Here is a 19,062-nt window from a genome sequence, read left to right as displayed (position 1 = left end):
TGGTCTTCCCTATGTTTGCAGTAGGATGTTACAGCTCCAGGCTCCATGCCTTCCACCTTGTGAGTTCACAGAAGCCTGTTCTGTGAAGAATACTTTTCGAATATGAAAGTTACCCACGCAGCATTCTGGACCATGGGTGTGACTAAACCTCCAGCATGAGTTGGAATAGTAGGTTTCAGGGGCTTTGTTTCCACATAGTGCCTTTAAAATTGGTATTTTTAAAATGGTTATGATTGTACCACCATGTCCTTATTTATGATAATAGTAAAATTACTACTTTAGCATTTTGTTGGTTTAAAACTCTTTAAAAAATGCTCAAAACATGTAAGAACTGTCATAGAATGTATGTGAGAGGAAACTTAAAACTTTGAGTTTTAAAATTTAAGCAGTTTTCTTGGAATAACGGCATTTGTGAGAATTTTCTCATTCTGCAGAGATGACCTCTTTGGGCACACCTTGGTGTAGGCAATAACAATAGAAACTCTCGGCCGGGCGCAGTGGCTCACACCTGTAATCCCAGCACTTTGGGAGGCCAAGGTGGGCGGATCACGAGGTCAGGAGATCGAGACCTTCCTGGCTAACGCCGTGAAACCCTGTCTCTACTAAAAATACAAAAAGAAATTAGCTGGGCATGGTGGTGGGTGCCTGTAGTCCCAGCTACTCGGGAGGCTGAAGCAGGAGAATGGTGTGAACCCAGGAGGCAGAGCTTGCAGTGAGCCGAGATTGAGCCACTGCACTCCAGCCTGGGTGATAGAGCAAGACTCTGTCTCAAAAAAAAAAAAAAAAAAAAAAAACCAGTAGAAACTCTCTGTTTTTGAGACAGACCATGAATGGGGGCTCATGGGTAGGAGAGAAAGGGCAGTGCCTTGGGTAACTCAGGATATGAGTGAGTACCCTGCCCCATGGAACATTCTGCCCTCCTCTGTTCTCCCCAACATAGAGTAGCTGCAGCATATTGTCCTACTCTTGTACCCAGTGGTGAGACTCAACTAGCAAGATTGGTTCCCTGTCCAGAATCAACAGAGGAAAGCCAAGAAACTCAACAAACAGGAGAATTTACACCTGAAAAAACATGCTTGTAGGCAGAACAGATATTCAGAACATGTGTGTTTTATAATCTCAGAGAACTATAAGATACAGACACCTTCATAAAAAAGAATCCAGTAGAGAATATAGAAATTAAAATTTGAGTTGATGAAATATTTTTAAAAGAGAGTAAGAAATACTCAAATAATGCAAGATTACTTCCCAGAAATGAAAAGACATTGCATCTCTTATTGAAAGAGCCAACAGAGGCAATGAAAAATTAATGTACACATATGTGCACCCTTAATTCTTTATAACGAACCTTGAGAAATCAAGGCTTTAGAAAAATGCTGAGAGACAAGAAACTTCTGAGCAGCAACACTGGATACAGGAAAAAAAAATGGAGTAATAAGTGTAAAGTTCTGAGGGGAAAAATATCAGAACCTAGAATTCTAAATTTAACCAAACTGTCATTAAAGTAAATGAGAAAAGTAAATTCTTTTGAGAAACGCAGAGCCTAGAAAGATTACTAATCGTAGATCATCTTTTTTGTTTGTTTGTTTGTTTGTTTGTTTGTGACAGACTCTCACTCTGTCACCCAGGCCTGGAGTGCAGTGGTGCAATCTCGGCTCACTGCAACCTCCACCTCCTGGGTTCAAGTGATTCTCCTGCCTCAGCTTCCTGAGTAGCTGCAATTACAGGTGCATGCCACCACACCTGGCTAATTTTTGTATTTTTAGTAGAGGCGGGGTTTCACCATGTTGGCCAGGCTGGTCTCGAACTCCTGATCTCAGGTGATTCACCTGCCTTGGCCTCCCAAAGTGCTGGGATTACAGGTATCTCACAGATCTTCTCTTGAAGTTGTACTTCTTCAAGTTGAAAATGAATCTAGGAAAAAGTGGAGTAGCAAAAGGTATAATGAGCAAAGACATTTATAAAATAATGGTTAAAGCATTACTAATAAAATGTAAAGCATTTGTGTTTGATAATGTGGAAATAAAATTGCAGGTGATATCAAAATGGGATGAGGCATTGGATGTGACCGTAGAATTTAGGAGGAGAATGAAAGGAAAAGCAAGCTTCCCTTATATTGTTCCAGGTTAGGATATTGAGATATAATTAGCTGTAGATAACCTTAAAATCACAGGTATAATGGGTGTTAAGATTTAAGTATTAGCCGGATGTGGTGGCTCATGCCTGTAATCCCAGCACTTTGGGAGGCTGAGGCAGGTGGATCATGAGGTCAGGAGTTCAAGAACAGCCTGGCCAAGATGGTGAAACCCCATCTCTACTAAAAATACAAAAATTAGCTGGGCATGGTGGCGGGCGCCTGTAGTCCCAGCTACTTGGGAGGCTGGGGCAGAGAATTGCTTGAACCCGGGAGGTAGAGGTTGCAGTGAGCCGAGATTGTGCCACTGCCCTCCAGCCTGGGGTGACAGAGCAAGACTCCATCTCAAAAAAAAAAAAAAAAAAAAAGATTTAAATATTTATTAGTCAAAAAGTTAGAATTTATCATGTTCAAACCAGTAAAGGAAAAATGAAGCAAAGACAGTTTGGTGAATCCAACAAAAGTTAGGAAAAGGTGAAAAAGTAAATAGCCAGCAAGCTTGGTGAAGAAAAGTACAAAATAAATATGAGGATTAATCTAAATATATTCATAATCAAAATAAACACGAATGGACCAACTTTACCCAGGCAGCTGAAAGGAAAAAGAAATGACTCATTTAAACCTGAGAGAGGACAAGACAATCTGCCATTATTTGGATACTCTGATTTGATTATCTCTTAGAAAATCTGATTATCTCTTAGAAAATTATATCTTAGAAAATCTGTGATATTTGAACAGTGTTTATCCATCTCCAACAACAACAACAAAACTGCCTCACACAATTTCAAATAATAATCTAAAGGACAAAAGCAAAACCAAAAATATAAACAGTATTAAAATACGAGACCTCTTTATTACCTTGGGAGTAGACGAGACCTTCTTGCAAATGATTTAATCAGCAAAAGACATGAAGAGTATTTATGAATTTGACTGTTTCAGATTTAAATTTAAAAATGATAAACGTTGTAAACAAAGTTAATAGACAAGCAAAAGCATGGGAAAATATATTTGCAAAATATTTAACCAAGGGTTGGTACCAAAATCTGTGTGATTTGCAGAATTTTAAAAGTTTGACAAAACAATTATCAACCTTTAGTAGTATTAAATTATACTATCATTGTGGAGGACTGACAGTCTCAAATAAATTAAAACTATGTCTACCTGATAACGCTAACAAATCTACTTCTCTATGTCTGTCTTAGAGAAACCTTGCATGTTTGCACAGGGACACTCAGAAGTTCTGGAAGGATACTCCCAAAATGATAACAGTACTTGAGTTGTAGAAGATAACTATATATATATGTGTTGGGGGAGACAGAGGTTGTGATGCAGAGGGTTATCAGGGGGACTTTATCTGTAATGTTTTATATTTTTATAAGGAGAATGCATATAACCTAAATTAGTTAAGGATTAATTTTGCAAAATATTTAAGAGTGGAAGTTTTATTTTCAGTTTCATAATAGAATTAAAGCCTCTCTCTTTGCAGTTAAAAGAAAAAGTGGCCTGTCTGTTAACGCAAAGTTTCAGGTTGAGCCCCCTTTTTATGTAATCATGAATCTCTGTTACTCAGTTCACTTTTTATAATAGAGGGAGTTTTTAGATGAGAAGTTTATATACACCCTTCACGTTGTAATCATGAATCTTTGTTACTCAGTTGACTTTTTACAATACAGGGAGTTTTTAGATGAGAAGTTTATATACACCCTTCAGGTTGTATTGATGGATTTTGGTTGGAAGTCATCTGCGTTTATCTTTAGGCATATCAGTTTTAAATGTTTAAATATCTGTAATTATTTTGTTTAACACTGATGTAGCTGGACTTATTATTCAGTCCACCATTTGAGATGGTAAAATCTTAAAAATACATCAAAGGCAGATTATTCTCGCCAGTCGTGTTTCAAGTATGCAAAAAATGGTAGGTAATACATTTACATTTTTAATTTCATTATATAAATGACATTAAACTAACCATAAAATAATTGCCAATAATAACAGCATTGTTTCACTGAGCTTCTATACATGACTGTGAGTCATTTTTCCTCGTCAAAATGAGAAGTGGTTTTTTTTCTTTCTTTTTTATAAAGTTAGATCCTAAATGCCCAACTTTTGACCATATTTTTCTTCTGCTTTGGAATTTTTTTTCCTATCAGTCATTATATTTCTTTAGGAAACGTCTTTAAATTTTTTTAAGGGAAGGAACAAAGCTAGCAAAGAAACAGATGTGTCCCATATAAAATATGCAATAAATCTTGTCCCACAAATTCTTTGCTCTGAACTTTCTGACAGAAACTGTCAAATATCCACTTTAATTCAGGTATAAAATGTTCACTCCATGTCATGGCGCCAACCACCATATGCCAGAATAAAGTTAGTGACCAGCCATAAAAACAGCAGCATAAGCACCTTTGAAACGGTACAAGTCATCGTGGGTGAGAACGACCCATATAAATCCATAGGGAATTAATCTTGGCTTTGCTACTATCCTGCTGGGCATTTACAACAAGCTTCTACTCCCACACAGCAGAAGTAGTAATACTTTTTAAAAGGAGAGAGAAAATAAGAGAGCCGTATGTCCACCTAATGAGCTTGTTGGTTGGGGGAAGGGGGTTGCATGGATCAGAAAGCAGTAGGTTTTCCTCCCCCTCCTCGGAGCTCTGGAATCCCCTTGAAGAGGCAGAGCTCAGCCTCAGTTGAACATGTGGGGTTCTTCTTCAGCTCGCCTTGCCTGCCTTCGCAGATCATGTGAAACCAATCTCCCTGAAGTGCAATCACAAGGAATGACTTCAGCTTCATAAATCATTGTTATCATCCCACAGGAAGAGGTAATGCTATGGTTTTTCTCCAGTAAAACATTTCAAGCCTCTGGTTTCATGAGCCTTTTTTTTTTTTTTTTTTTACTTTCTGAAATCAGCTTCGTGCCACTTGTACAATTAGCTTCAGGCTCCTGCGTACAGGAGATGGTGGCACTTCTCCAATTTGCATAATATTTGAACATTTTACCCTCTCAGATTTCGAGGGAGATCTGTTTCCTACTGAATGCGTGCTTGAGTGTGTGGCTTGTCATATACACAGAGGCTTCACATTTGCTTCCAAGAATGTACTGATCCTCAATATTTTTTGCATTAAGGGTATTTTCTTTATACTATATTTTTCAAATACAGAATAAGTAGTATATATTAAGTTTAAGCACAGGATAAAGAAATCTCAACTTACTTTGCAGTTTTAGACACTATTTTAAAATGCACTGGTAGCCATGCAAAACATTTCTCTAAGGCGCAAAAATAGGAAGACTAAAGGGTGAAGCAATGGATGATTTCCAAGTTAAATCAAAAGATAAAAATCTGCCTTAATTCTATTTGGTAATATTTTAATAATCCTTCATAAACACTTCTTTCCTACAAGATCTCGTTTAGGAAGAACTGTCAAAAAATTATTCTGAAATGCTTTCATGAGTTTCTAGAAAATGTTGTTTGAACAGGTTCCATACTCACTTTGAAATAAAGGCTAATTTTTCAACAATTATTTTTAATAATTGTAAATTTAAATATAAATTAATTATAAAAGTATTCATTTAGAAGTTGACCTATACCTATACCTTTATGTTAAATAAAAAGCAAGGGAAAAAATGAAAAAGCAAGAAAGGACATTACATTCAATATAATTTCAACTATATAACTAAAGCACAAATGAGTGTGTGATTATAAATATATACATTTATGAAATGAATCAGCATATTAATAGTGGCCGTTGCTCAGAGAAAGTCTTATGCACTGCTTTTATTTTCTTATTTATATCTTTCTCAAATGTTCTACAATGAGGATTTATTACTTGTAAAATCTGGGGAAAATACAAAGGTTTGATAAAAAGCAGGGAAAAAGTGACCCACTGTAACATTCATTCTTATTGAATATATTGTTAAATTGTTACCATATCAATGTGATTATTCAACGTTTGTACAAATTTTTCTTCAACAAAAGCTTTTTCTCTGAGGATGACAGTTATGATTGAAAGGTGACTCTGGAGGATTCCACCTGGAATTCTGATAAATTCACTGTCAGCACTTTCACCTCGACTTAGAAGCAGTGTGGTCACTTTAAAAACCAAGCCTCATTTCTTTATTTCCTTTTACTGGCTCTGATAATGATTGCTTCTGCTAATGGTTCATCTACTGGTGGAACAGATCAAATGTTCTTTAATGTGGAAAATATCTTCTGCAGCATCTTCTTTGGGAATCCCAGTTCTCTCAGCATTTTCTTTTCCTGCAAATATCACCCAAGAGACAGATTATGACCTTCATCACACCTAGATACTTGGTAACATCAGAGCTCTTGAAGTCATCGTGGTAATTCTTGGGTACCATTTCTAGTGGACCCGTTTTAAACCTCCAGCTATGACAAACCCTTGACCAAATGAAATAAAAATGGGTTAAAAAGTAATTTGATGTTGTAAGCAATAGCCAATATTAGGGAAGTTAGACTTTTGTCAGGTTCTATGGCCATGTAAATTCAGTTTCCTAAGTACATTTAGCCTTTGCCAGGGTTTTAAAAGAAGATTGATTTAAGGATAGCAATGGCTATTTCATGATTATTTACAGGACGTTCTGGTAGTCTATTCATTTTTATGACTAAACATCTGAACAATTATTTTTCTAGAGGGAGAGCTTCAGCTATTTAACAAATGTGTTAAGCTACACAGATGTCAGAGGTTTAGTGTAAATAGATCTAGAACAAGAAATTTCCTTTGTCAAGGTATGATGCTGCATATTGTAAATCATGTATAAGTATGGCTTCTTTCTTCTCTTAGTTTTTCTTTAGTTAACGTCAGTCTTAAGCCATTAAAATCTCTGACCATGCCTAATAGCTTTTTATCTGAATTTTACTCTTTATAATGTGATTGAAACTATTCTTAATATTGGATGTCCTTCTGAACAATTTGTAAAAAATATGTAGAATGGTTACTTTATAGAGATTGTAGAATTTCATGTTGCCTGTGAGTATAAGGTGTGAATAAAGGACTTTAATGTGGGTGACTGCCCAATGAAATTTAACTTATCCGTGACAATGGTGGTTTTTCTGTTATGACTTATTTCTCTATTGTTCCACTGTAGTAATATGACAGTTTTACAGTTTTTCAGCAGGAACCTATAAAGAATCACAGTGTGGCCTAGTGAAAACTAGTCGGGAGTCAGGGGACAGCTTCTTTCTTTTTTGCCCAAAACTATTTGTATGACCTTAGGCAGGTCACTCGCTTTGAAAGTGCTCTGCAGCTGCCTCCAAACAGCATCTGTTGTTTCTTTTTCTGATTATATTAAATGAGCCCCTTTCTTCAAAAAGCAACTAAAAACAAATGAAAAACAAAAATCCTCTTAACCAGAGAGGCAGAAATAGCAACCATAATATTTTGGTATGTTACCTTCTGACTCTTTTATGGATTCAATATTTTGATAACTATATATATAATGTGTGTGATATACCTTTTGACGTAACTTTAGGCACATCATGCCACTGCTTTATATTCTTTATTTATAATTTTGTCATAGCATTTTCCCGTGATATTTTTTGCAAGCACGTTTTGTGGTATGTGGGTCTAGGAAGTGTGCTTTAATCCTTGGGAGCTTACTGTAGGGATACACGTATTACTAAGGAGAAACAGGGCGCTGAAATTCCCCAGAGAAGTTTCACAGGAACCCAAGAAAGGCTGCACAAGCAAATGTCACTGGATTACAAAGAATTATAGTGATGGTGGTAGTCATTATCATAATCGATATTTACTTAACTAATGTGCCAGGTGCCATGGCCGAGCACCTTACAAACATCTCTTTTAATTACTACAGCTGTCGAATGTAGGCTGTATCATTACTTTCATTTATAGATGAGAAAACTGAGTCTTAGCCACATTAAACAACTGACCCAGTGTCAATAGTTAGAAAGTAATGGAGCACTTGGAAGCTTCGGCTCCACTGTTAATCCACAGTGTAGAACCTAAGAATTTAGTAGCATAGCACCTGGCATACTCTGAGTATTCAGTGAATGTTCATCACCATCATTACCACCACCACCACCAATCTGACTGTGCTAGGCCATTGTATTAGACTACTTTATAAGCATTAGGTTGACTGTCCTTGGATCTTAGTTGTAGCTATGGCTGGTGAAGGGAAGGGGACACACACTCCAGTACGTGATTCCGTTATTGGAAAATCCACTATCTATTCAGTCTCCTATTATTGTTTAACTTAGCTTGTTTTTAAACTATAGCATGAGGGGTTTATATGAGGTAATTTCTTAAGTTTTGTATAGCTCCATAGTTTTCAAGTGTAAGGTTTCATTTTATCCAGTGTACATATGTACAAGTTAAAGTCTGAAGAATGAAGTATTGGCCCTAAATATCATAGATAATCATCAGAGGCAGTTATGGGAAACCCAAAGAAGCTAGTTGGAGAACTTTTTCTTCCATTAAAAAAAATTAACATGAGGTGCTTTCTTTCTTTAGATTTGCTGAATATCTAGTACTAAAATGCTATGAGATTAAAAAAATGAGAGTTGCTTTTGAAGAACACTACTTTAAAGAAGAAATAAAAATAAACATGCAGGCCGGGTGCGATGGCTCACGCCTGTAATCCCAGCACTTTGGGAGGCTGAGGCGGGCAGATCACGAGGTCAGGAGATCGAGACCATCCTGGCTAACACGGGGAAACCCCATCTCTACTAAAAATACAAAAAATTAGCCGGGCGTGGTGGCGGGCACCTGTAGTCCCAGCTACTTGGGAGGCTGAGGCGGGAGAATGGGATGAACCCGGGAGGCGGAGCTTGCAGTGAGCCGAGATCGCACCACTGCACTCCAGTCTGGGCGACAGAGCGAGACTCTGTCTCAAAAATAATAATAATAATAAAATAAAATAAACATGCAGCCTGTTACCACTTTGCTCATGAACCTGCTACAAATTCACACTTTTGTGGACATTCTCACCAATTAATAAAGCAACAAGTTACCGATTTATAAATACTAGGTTTATAGTCTCAAGTGCTAAGCATTTGAATACAAAGTTTGAAAGAAAAAGGCCGTAGTCCATGCCTTTCAGAAATTATACACCTTCAGACTAGTGCTAATGTTAAGATGAGACAGAGTTGTCTGGGAAAGAAGAGCTTCCTCCAAATTAGAATACCTGCAATTTATCACCAAATGGTTATCCAGAGCCTTGTGATTGTAAACCCCATTGCTTTTGAAATTTCACTAAGGTTCTTGATGAAACAAAATGCAAGAAGCCTTCTTTTAAAAATTTAGCTTCTTTGCAATTCCTAATATTTCCTAAATGGTGTCTGCTGTCTGAATGATGAGGCTATAGAGTTTAGTTTCCCTACATGACACCTGAAATACTTCTAAAGTATTGTATAAGGTCAGACCCTTCCCGTTGGGAATGAGATGGCTGGGAGACAAGGTAGACATTACAAGGAAACAGGATTTATGTATAATTATTTTTTAATTACAAGGAAATAGATTTATGTATAATTATCCCTTAAGTGAAAATTATATTTTATAAATATGCTTGTTTAGAAATATCTGTGAAAAATAACTAAGGAAAAGCATTTTACAAAAGACATCTGTCACTTCTATTAATGCTGATAAGTTAAAGACATATATGGGTCTAGAAGATGGTATAACTTGGAGAATTTCAGGCCCTGTTTGAGAATGTGACCACCTGACTCCCATTAATGTTAATGAGTCTCTCACCAGATCATTCTGAAATTGTACCCCCACGGTCTGTTTTAAAGCATCAAGAGTCAGGAAATTTAGAGTGAAAGCTGAAATTCCATCTTGGAACTTTCTCTCTGATGTATCTATTCCTATGGAAGATGTGTAGTACAGTGCAGCTTCGAAATACCACCTCGGTGTTTGGGAGTCCTGGAGAAAAATGCTGCCCCTTGGGAAGCAGCAGGGAGCGTTGGAAAATGTAGATTATTAGTCACATTATTAGCCAAAATTATTAAATTATTAGTCAAAAGGCCTGGATTCTGTGACTATTAGTGTAATCCAAATAGTCGCTTCATCTACTTGGCTATCCATTTTCTCCACGTTGAGATTAAATAGCTGGGCTAAGTTATAGCAAGGTTAAGGTTATACTGTCTTATCAACTTCATCAAGGAATTGCATCTGTGTCACTCGAAGCCAAGATGTTTCTGCATACAGGTAGTTGTGCAGCATTGAGGGACTTCACTGGACTACACAGAAGCAGAGGAACAAAAGTAGTAGAATATCAGCCACAAATCAAATGATTGCCTTTAAGAAGAATGAGCAAAATCCTTCATAAAGTCTGAAGGCCAAGTGTTTTGTCAGTATTGTAAATGGTTGAAAGACTTACCTTGGGGCAAAGCATCTCATCTCTAGTGAAAATATATTGGAAAAAACAAAGTGAGTTTACTTCTGAAAAAGTGTGGGTAAATATACTTCATTTAGATCCCAATTATACTTGTGTCCGATTACCTCCTAGAACTGACTTGATAAAATGTTTACTTTTGCAGTAGTTACTATTGATCACAGACTAGATGTATAATGTGGTGAAGTGTTTGAGATTATGGTCATCCCTCAGTATCTGTGGAGGATTGGTTCCAGGACCCTTATGGATATTAAACTCTACAGATGCTCAAGTCTCTCATATAGAATGGTGTCATAATTGCTATAACCTACACCCATTCTTTAAATCATCTCTAGATTACTTATGATACCTAATACAATGTAAATGCTATATAACTAGTTGTTAGACTGTGTTGTTTAGGGAATGACAAGGAAAAAAAAAGCGTGTATATGTTCAGCACAGACACAACCATCCATTTTTTCCCCAAATGTTTTCAGTCTGCAGTTGGTGGAATCCATAACCCACAGATACAGAGGACCAACTGTATATTGTGACCTCTGAAATTGTACCTGTCACCTATACAAATTATTATTACAGTCACCAGAGAATATAAATGAATACATGACACCTGAAATATTTCTATTGTAGAAGGTCTGACCCTTTCTATCGTATGCAAACAGCACTTTGTAATTCATGTTGTTATACCAATAAGATATTTTACGAATATCATCGTACTAGATTTAGAGATACAGGCTGAGAATCTCTAATCTGAAAATCCAAAATGCAAAATGCTCCAAAATCTGAAACTTTTTGAGCACTGACATGACATGAATAAACTGTCTGTTGCGCACCTGCGTTTTGACAAGACCCATCACTTGACTTTATGTGACGGTCTCGGCCAAAATGCAGGAGCACAATAGACAGTTTTTTCAGTGTCCTTGAGGGAAGAATAAAATTACCTTCAAGCTCTATGTATAAGGTATATATGAAACATAAATGAATTTCATCTTTAGACTTGGGTCCCATCCCCAATGTATTACATTATGTATATGGAAGTATCCCAAAATGTGGGGGACAAAAATTGAAATTGGAAACAATTCTGGCCTCAGGCATTTCAGATAAGGAGTACTCAGCCTGTATAAAAGTGTAAATGACTTAATATTATAAGTCACTTGTAAGTTTGATTGCCTCAGGACTCACATTTTCAACTATGTGTAAGGGAATTAAGTCGTACTGCCCTATCTCTGCCATTGTGTGTAATGAGTTGGCATTGTCCTAGACATTTAGAATGTTCCCGGTGATGTGTATATGGGGAAACTGAGAAAATAGCTTCTCAAATCTTTTTCTGCGTTCTGCAGTTCAGATGAAGGACCCTGGTTGAGAACAGCCCCAGGTGCCCAAGTTAGGCGATACCATTTCGTGGGTTTTTTTGTTTGTTTTTTTAGTGTCTATAAAATACTCCAATTCACTTAAGGGGCAACTAGAAATGGCAGATTAAAATGATGAAAAAGGCTGGGCATGGTGGCTCATGCCTGTAATCCCAGCACTTTTGAGAGGCTGAGGTGGGTGGATCGACTGAGGTCAGGAGTTTCAGACCAGCCTGGCCAACATGGCGAAACTACAAAAATTAGCCAGGCATGGTGGCATGTGCCTGTAATCCCAGCTACTCAGAAGGCTGAGGCAGGAGAATGGCTTGAACCCAGGAGGCGGAGGTTGCAGTGAGCCGAGATCGCACCACCGCACTGCAGCCTGAGTGACAGAGCGAGACTCCGTCTCAAAAAAAAAAAGCAAATAAAATGATGAAAAAGACAAGATCTGCAAAGTCTGACTGGAAATAAGAGGATCCAGGATAGCACATCAGCCTGGGAGGTAGACTAGATGACCATTTGAAGACTCCTTTTAACTGGATTTTTTTTTTTTTTTTTTTTATGACTCTGAAGACCTCTTCAGAGTGTAGTGACACAATGTCCTTTACTTGGTACTTTCACCAAAAGCCTAGTTTCCTAGTCCACTTTAGCCTTAGGCAAGTGACCTGGAAATCCTACACCCTACACTAGGAACCTTGACAGCATGTCTTTATACAACCTCATAACACTTTACACAGAAAATCTCACAGGTGGCCCTCTGCTCTTCAACTTTACCATCCAGCTTAGACACTTGCTCTGACAGACCAGAAATGATCATTCTTCTAATTTCACCACAACCAGGAAAACTAATAACTTAGGAAGACCAGCAAGGATATCGTCCTCCATGGGCAAGCATACCAGAAGGAAAAATGTAAGGGTAAGAACTCTGCATCACTCACTGGTTCCAAATATCTGTTGTTTTCTTCTCTCAAATGTTAAAAGGCCATCCCTTTGCGATGTCAGCGTGCTGTGCCTCTGTTGGTGTAAAGCATTTGTTTCTCCTGGAAAGTGCACAACGGGGATTTTCTAAGAAATGGAAAACGATTGCCACACTCACATCAGACGGATCCCACGTGAAGCAGAGTGCAGTCCCTTTGTTTCCTCGTTAGCATCACCCGGCTCCCATATTTGTAGAGCTGTAATAAAAACAACTTCTTAACTGTGCGTCCTGTTGGTTTATACCAACCATGTCAGGTCCATAAACCATGGTATATTAAAGTGTAATAGACTGTGTAAAGAATACTAGGAAGATATTCCAACCCTTATCCCTTCCCCTTATTTCACAATTTACTGCCTCCCAGATGGGCATCCATAAATAGGACTTAATTGCGTTTGGCATAAAAGCCCCACTTTCTTTGAAGAGTGGCCTCCTCCTTCAGCCACTCTCATTGTATGAATGCCACCCTCTTGAGAATAAAAACTTCGGTCATTTGGGTACATTTAAATGGTGAATGTTCTTAGTCTGAATATTTTATGGAAATATCATTTTATTTATAAAAACTTTCTCTTTTTCAAAGTTAACTGTGGAAAATAGTATATTTTAAAGACTCAATCTGATACAGACAAAACTGGAGGGTTAATGCTATTTGTGCCTCCCTATAGTGTTAGTGCTATTTGTGCCTGTGTTAATGTATCAATCTAAAAGCAGGACATAGGATGGGCATAGTATTCTCTTGCTTTTCAGTTCCACTCTACTCTTTACTATTTTGTTGCAAACAAAAGATGGAAGATTAGAAATTTCTGTGCCAAAAAACAGGCACTTAATGAGTAGGGACTGTGTTCTGCTAACATGGGTTCTTCTGTTGTGTACTTTTCCATCTGTCAAATAAGTACACAAGGCTGGGCACGGTGGCTCACGCCTGTAATCCCAGCACTTTGGGAGGCTGAGGCAGATGGATCACTTGAGGTCAGGAGTTTGAGACCAGCCTGGCCAACATGGTGAAACCCTGTCTCTACTAAAGATACAAAAATTAGCCAGCCATGGTGCGTGCCTATAATCCCAGCTACTTGGGAGGCTGAGGCTGGAGAATCACTTGAACCCGGGAGATGGAGGTTGCAGTGAGCTGAGATTGCATCACGGCACTCCAGCCTGGGTGACAGAACAAGACCCTGTCTCAAAAGAAAAAAAAAAAATAAGTACGTGAGTGCCTGCTAGGTAATAGTTGAGAGAAAAAGTCTGAACACAGATTTTGGTTGCAACTCTGAAAGGAGCACAGAGTCCAGTGGGAAAAGCCAGCTGCAAGCCAGTGATCTTGACATAGCATTCTGTGTGCTGTGATAAGGAATTGTGGGGAGATAGTGTGTTTGGATCTCCACAGAAAGAACGGCTCACCACATTATGGGGGAGAGGCATGGAGGGCCTCTCAGAGGAGATTTTCAAGCTTGGTTTTCGAAGAAAGAGAAGACATTCAAACAGAAGGGTAGGAGAAGGGAGAAGGGCAAGGAAGAGAAGGCATTAGAAACAGAAGGAGCAAAGTGCCCAAAAATAAAGACACCATGCAGCAAGTTGAGTCCAGAGAACAGCCATGAGTCCCACGCAGCAGGAGCTCTGGGGATGATAGTATGGGGATGGCAGGAGGCAGGTGTGAGGGGCTCACTGTGAACTGCAAATGTACTTTGTCTTCAGAGGGGGAACCAGTGAGAACATTAAGCAGAAAAGGGGCATAGTTCACTTTGCCTTCTAAAATGGCAGTTTTGGTGGCAACAAAGAGAACTGAATTTACTGTGCAATGAGGGGAACCTGTTACAGGTCACCATATAGAGCCTAGAGGTTAAGGAAGGAATCTTAGCTCTCAGAAAACTAAACCTCTCAAAAAAAGACTCCTGTATCATTATCTTTTATTTAGTATTGGGGAAGTGATCCAGTTAATCAGGTCAAAGATTACAGAACTCAATGGTCATTAAGGGGAAAAAACAGGTGAGAGTAATCATTAAGTACCTCTCCCCTCACATCCACCCCCATGACTCCCAGTTATTTGTTAAATTATAAATAAGTTTTTCTCTTTCTCCTGAGGATGAAATAAAACAAAGTGAGCTGAAACAGCAAATAAAATAACTTTAGGTCAGACATAGGGAACCACCCTTTTGTAGAAAAGCCTTTTACAGGCCATGCTAAGGACATCAGCTCAGTGAGTGAAATGAAAAAAAAAAACACTAAAGTTTTGAGCATAAATGATAACAACCAAAATTCTTGTCTACTGAAAGCAGTTATGAACATTCTAAAGAAAGCATGTTGTGTGAAATTTTGTGATAACCATGCCAAAGTCAGAAAGCTAGAGTAGTGACTACTAGCATTTGCTTCTAGCCAATCGACAATAAATGGCTGCCATTCTGGAATGCCCATCATACGTCACTCACTAGATTAATCTCACACGTTCAGTATATCTCATAGTCACAAGCACTTTGCAAGGTAGATCTTATTATTCCCATTTTACGGATAAGGCTCAGTGGAGTTAAGTGATTTTCTGATGATCACCCAGTTAATAAGTATCAGAGCAGAAATTAAACCCAGGTCCACCTGGTGCAAAACCCAAGCTCTTTCCTCTATGCTACACTTCATTTAACTCTGGCAAAACAGCCAACCCATTGGAAGCTTGAACCCCCAGCAGCTATGGCATGACGTTGAACTGTCAAAGACCTGACTGCAAAGACTGGCTGCATCTATGTGGGAGGGTAGGTATCATCATCTCCATTTGACAGAGCAGGAGACTGAAACAGGACACTGTGATTGGCTCATGACACTCAGGTGACACAGCTAGGGTTAAAGCTTGGCACTTAGTTATCATGAGTTCTGATTTGCATTCCTTGGGTCCATAGCCATGGAATAGAAAGCCATTTCTGCTTCACTTGGTAGGCTATGGAACTATGAACTTCAGAATTGTTCTTGTGGAGCAATTGTATGATATATAGTTCCCGTATTGAAAAACTAGAACTAGAACGTTGGAACACCGGGATTCTTATACTTGGCCCACAGTTACCTTATTTGTTGATGGTATTAGAATTTGAGTTTGTGACTCCAATCTTTAAACATGGTTCTTCCAGGTCATGTATTTGTGTTTTGCTTAGAGCATCTTGAAGACTTAAAATGTGTAATGGCCTGGTTTAAAATTTTACACATTCAAGTGGGAGAAACATTTTATGCTGTTAGAGCTTCCAAGTCACACCACAAGGGTAGATGCCTTTTGTGTTTGTACATGGGCAAAATTAGGGAACATTTAGATCTCTAATTTCTTCTCATTTTCCTGAAGGCCCTTTTCCCTAAACCCTCAGAGTTTCTGCAGTGTGCATTGGCTCTTGATAATACCTCTTTTTACATTTGGACTCTGTTTCGCCAAATCACCATATTCACAGAGGTATTGCAGAATCTTACCTGATGCTCAGTTCAGTTTGAATAGGGTATTTCTTGTCACTAAATTCATATACAGTTATGGCTTGGCCACACTCTGCTTAGCACACACAGCTTGGAAGTAGCCAGTTAGAAACCATCTGCTGAGAGAGCAGAGCTGGTCCAAGAAGATCACTCAGGCCTCAGAGGAATTTTTCCTCCTGTTTGGCTATGCACATAACTTAAAATCACTGGAGAAGAACAGATCACTAGTTTGTTTCACATTTTGGGGAACTTGATAACCTAGGAGAGACACAGGTCATTTCTCAGTATCTGATTGGCTAAGTACCAGACTAATTCACAGAAATTCCTGCCAAGAGTATGGGGGGACATCAGACAGCAAAAAGATGGCCCTGGCCATGGCTTCCGTCTGCCTAAAATGATGCACTTATGAAAGCTGAATCATTTTAATATAAAACAATAAGTTTTACTAGTTGAAATATACTACATTTAGAGATAATGGTATACAACATTAGCCTCTCAATCTTCTTTAGCTTATGTTCATATTCTAAATATAAAGTTTTTTTAGGAAAGCCAGTATATCTCTTTTTAAGCAAGCTTTATCCAATATATGCATTTTTAAGCTAAAATGATTGCTTTAACATATAGCCACTTTTCTACAATTAAGGCTACAGCAGAAAGCAAGCCAGGTGAAGCTGCTGCCCTCCTAGAGCTTACATTCAGTTGTTGCATGATAAACAAATGAGGAAAGGAATAGTCTGTTAGGTAGATAGAGGCTGTGGGAAGGCTATGGAAGGAAGGTAGGGGTAGAGGGTGTGTGTGGAGGGGTAGTAGGAAGATGATGAGTGGCAAGGGATGGTCTTTTATTTATGGAAGCTGGAGAAGGAGATACTTCTGCTGAGACCTCAATGCAGTGAGGGAGCCCATCGTGCAGACTGTGGTCAGGGTGTTCCAGAGAGGAGGAACAGCAAGTGCAAAGATCCTCCAATGTGCACGCTCAGTGCGCTCAAGCCAGAGGCAGCTGCCAGTGAAGCTGGAAAGGAAGGGGTGTGGGAAAGAGGAGGTAATGCCACCAAACAGCCAGGGAGCAGACTTAAGTGCAGGGCCTTCTAGAGCATTTTGAAGACTGTAGATACTATGTCAAGGCTGATGGCAAGACAAGCCATTGGAAGGTTTTGAGCAGGGGAGCCACTTGATAAAATTTACATTTTAAAATCAATGAGGAAGATTATGGTAATGTAGTATTAATACCTGCCATGGCCTATATTGAGCACACATTATGTGCTAAGCACTCTGCATGTATTATCTCATTAAATCTTTACAGCAGCTGTATGATAATGGTCACTATGGCTGTTCTCATGGGACAGATGAGGCGATAACTAAGCATTTGGTCTTAACTAACTTGCCCAGAGTCACACAGATAGTAAGTGGTAGGGCCAGGTTTAATAAAAGGGTGATGTTTCAAAATCCCTTATCTTTCATGAAGTATCACAGCATAGATCCTAGATATGAGACTTACTTTTTTTCATTCATTTTACATCATTGTAGCCCTAAATTAAAGGAATCTGAAGGCTTATGTTACATAATAACTTATGTTACATAATAACATAACAACTTATGTTGTAGCTTATGTTACAACTTTCCTATTTTTCTGGATATTTTAAAGTGTAAGAGTGGTATTTTCATATATAATAATATATCTTCTGATTGTAGAGAAGGATATATAAAAGAACCACCCCAAAATGAAATCTCTTGATAATCCTATAGAAAGAACATAGGTTCTTGACCTGTGGATTCAGAATTGTATCTTAGTATCACTGATTTTCTTAGTAACCTTATGAAAACATTATTCTGACAAGAGTCCATGGGCTGCCCTAGACTGCCAAAAGGGCCTGTGGGTGTGGAGGCAGTATGCGCAAGATTCCCATGACTCTGAGCCGCACTGCTGCAAATGCTACTGGATTTATAATGTTTAGAGTAAGGGGGAACATGATGAGACGTGCAAGAGGGACCACATGTCCTGATCTACCCAGGATTTCCCTAATTTATGTCTTTGCCCAGGTGTAATTATTAACATTACTCTCAAAAGTGTCCCAGAGGAAACATTATTTGGCCACTATTAGCTATGTCTGTTATCAAGACTTCATGACTAAAACACCAAAAGCAATGGCAACAAAAGCCAAAATAGATAAATGGGATCTAATTAAACTAAAGAGCTTCTGCACAGCAGAAGAAACTGTCATCAGAGTGAACAGGCAGCCTACAGAATGGGAGAAAATTTTTGCAATCTACCCATCTGACAAAGGGCTAATATCCAGAATCCACAAAGAAAAACAAATTTACAAGAAAAAAACAACCCCATCGAAAAGTGGGCAAAGGATATGAACAGACACTTCTCAAAAGAAGACATTTATGCAGCCAACAGACACATGAAAAAATGCTCATCATCACTGGTCATCAGAGAAATGCAAATCAAAACCACAATGAGATACCATCTCACTCCAGTTAGAATGGCGATCACTAAAAAGTCAGGAAACAACAGATGCTGGAGAAGGTGTGGAGAAATAGGAATGCTTTTACACTGTTGGGCGTGTAAATTAGTTCAACCGTTGTGGAAGACAGTGTGGTGATTCCTCAAGGATCTAGAACTAGAAATACCATTTGACCCAGCCATCCCATTACTGGATATATACCCAAAGGATTATAAATCATGCTACTATAAAGATATATGCACATGTATATTTATTGTGGCACTATTCACAATAGCAAAGACTTGGAACCAAGCCACATGTCCATCAATGAGAGACTGGATTAAGAAAATGTGGCA

General features: G+C 38.4%; 1 protein-coding gene across 5 annotated transcripts in view; it reads left to right on the top strand.

Annotated features, from left to right (window-relative positions):
• The window catches only part of FMN1 (formin 1), a 430,759-nt gene that overhangs the window by 372,845 nt on the left and 38,852 nt on the right, over window positions 1-19,062 (top strand). The window lies entirely within an intron of this gene.

This window comes from Pan troglodytes, chromosome 16, assembly GCF_028858775.2.
Source record: "Pan troglodytes isolate AG18354 chromosome 16, NHGRI_mPanTro3-v2.0_pri, whole genome shotgun sequence".
NCBI classification, from domain to species: Eukaryota; Metazoa; Chordata; class Mammalia; order Primates; family Hominidae; genus Pan; species Pan troglodytes.
Note: the sequence above shows the minus strand (reverse complement) of the source record. Positions and strands in the feature narration are given on the sequence as shown.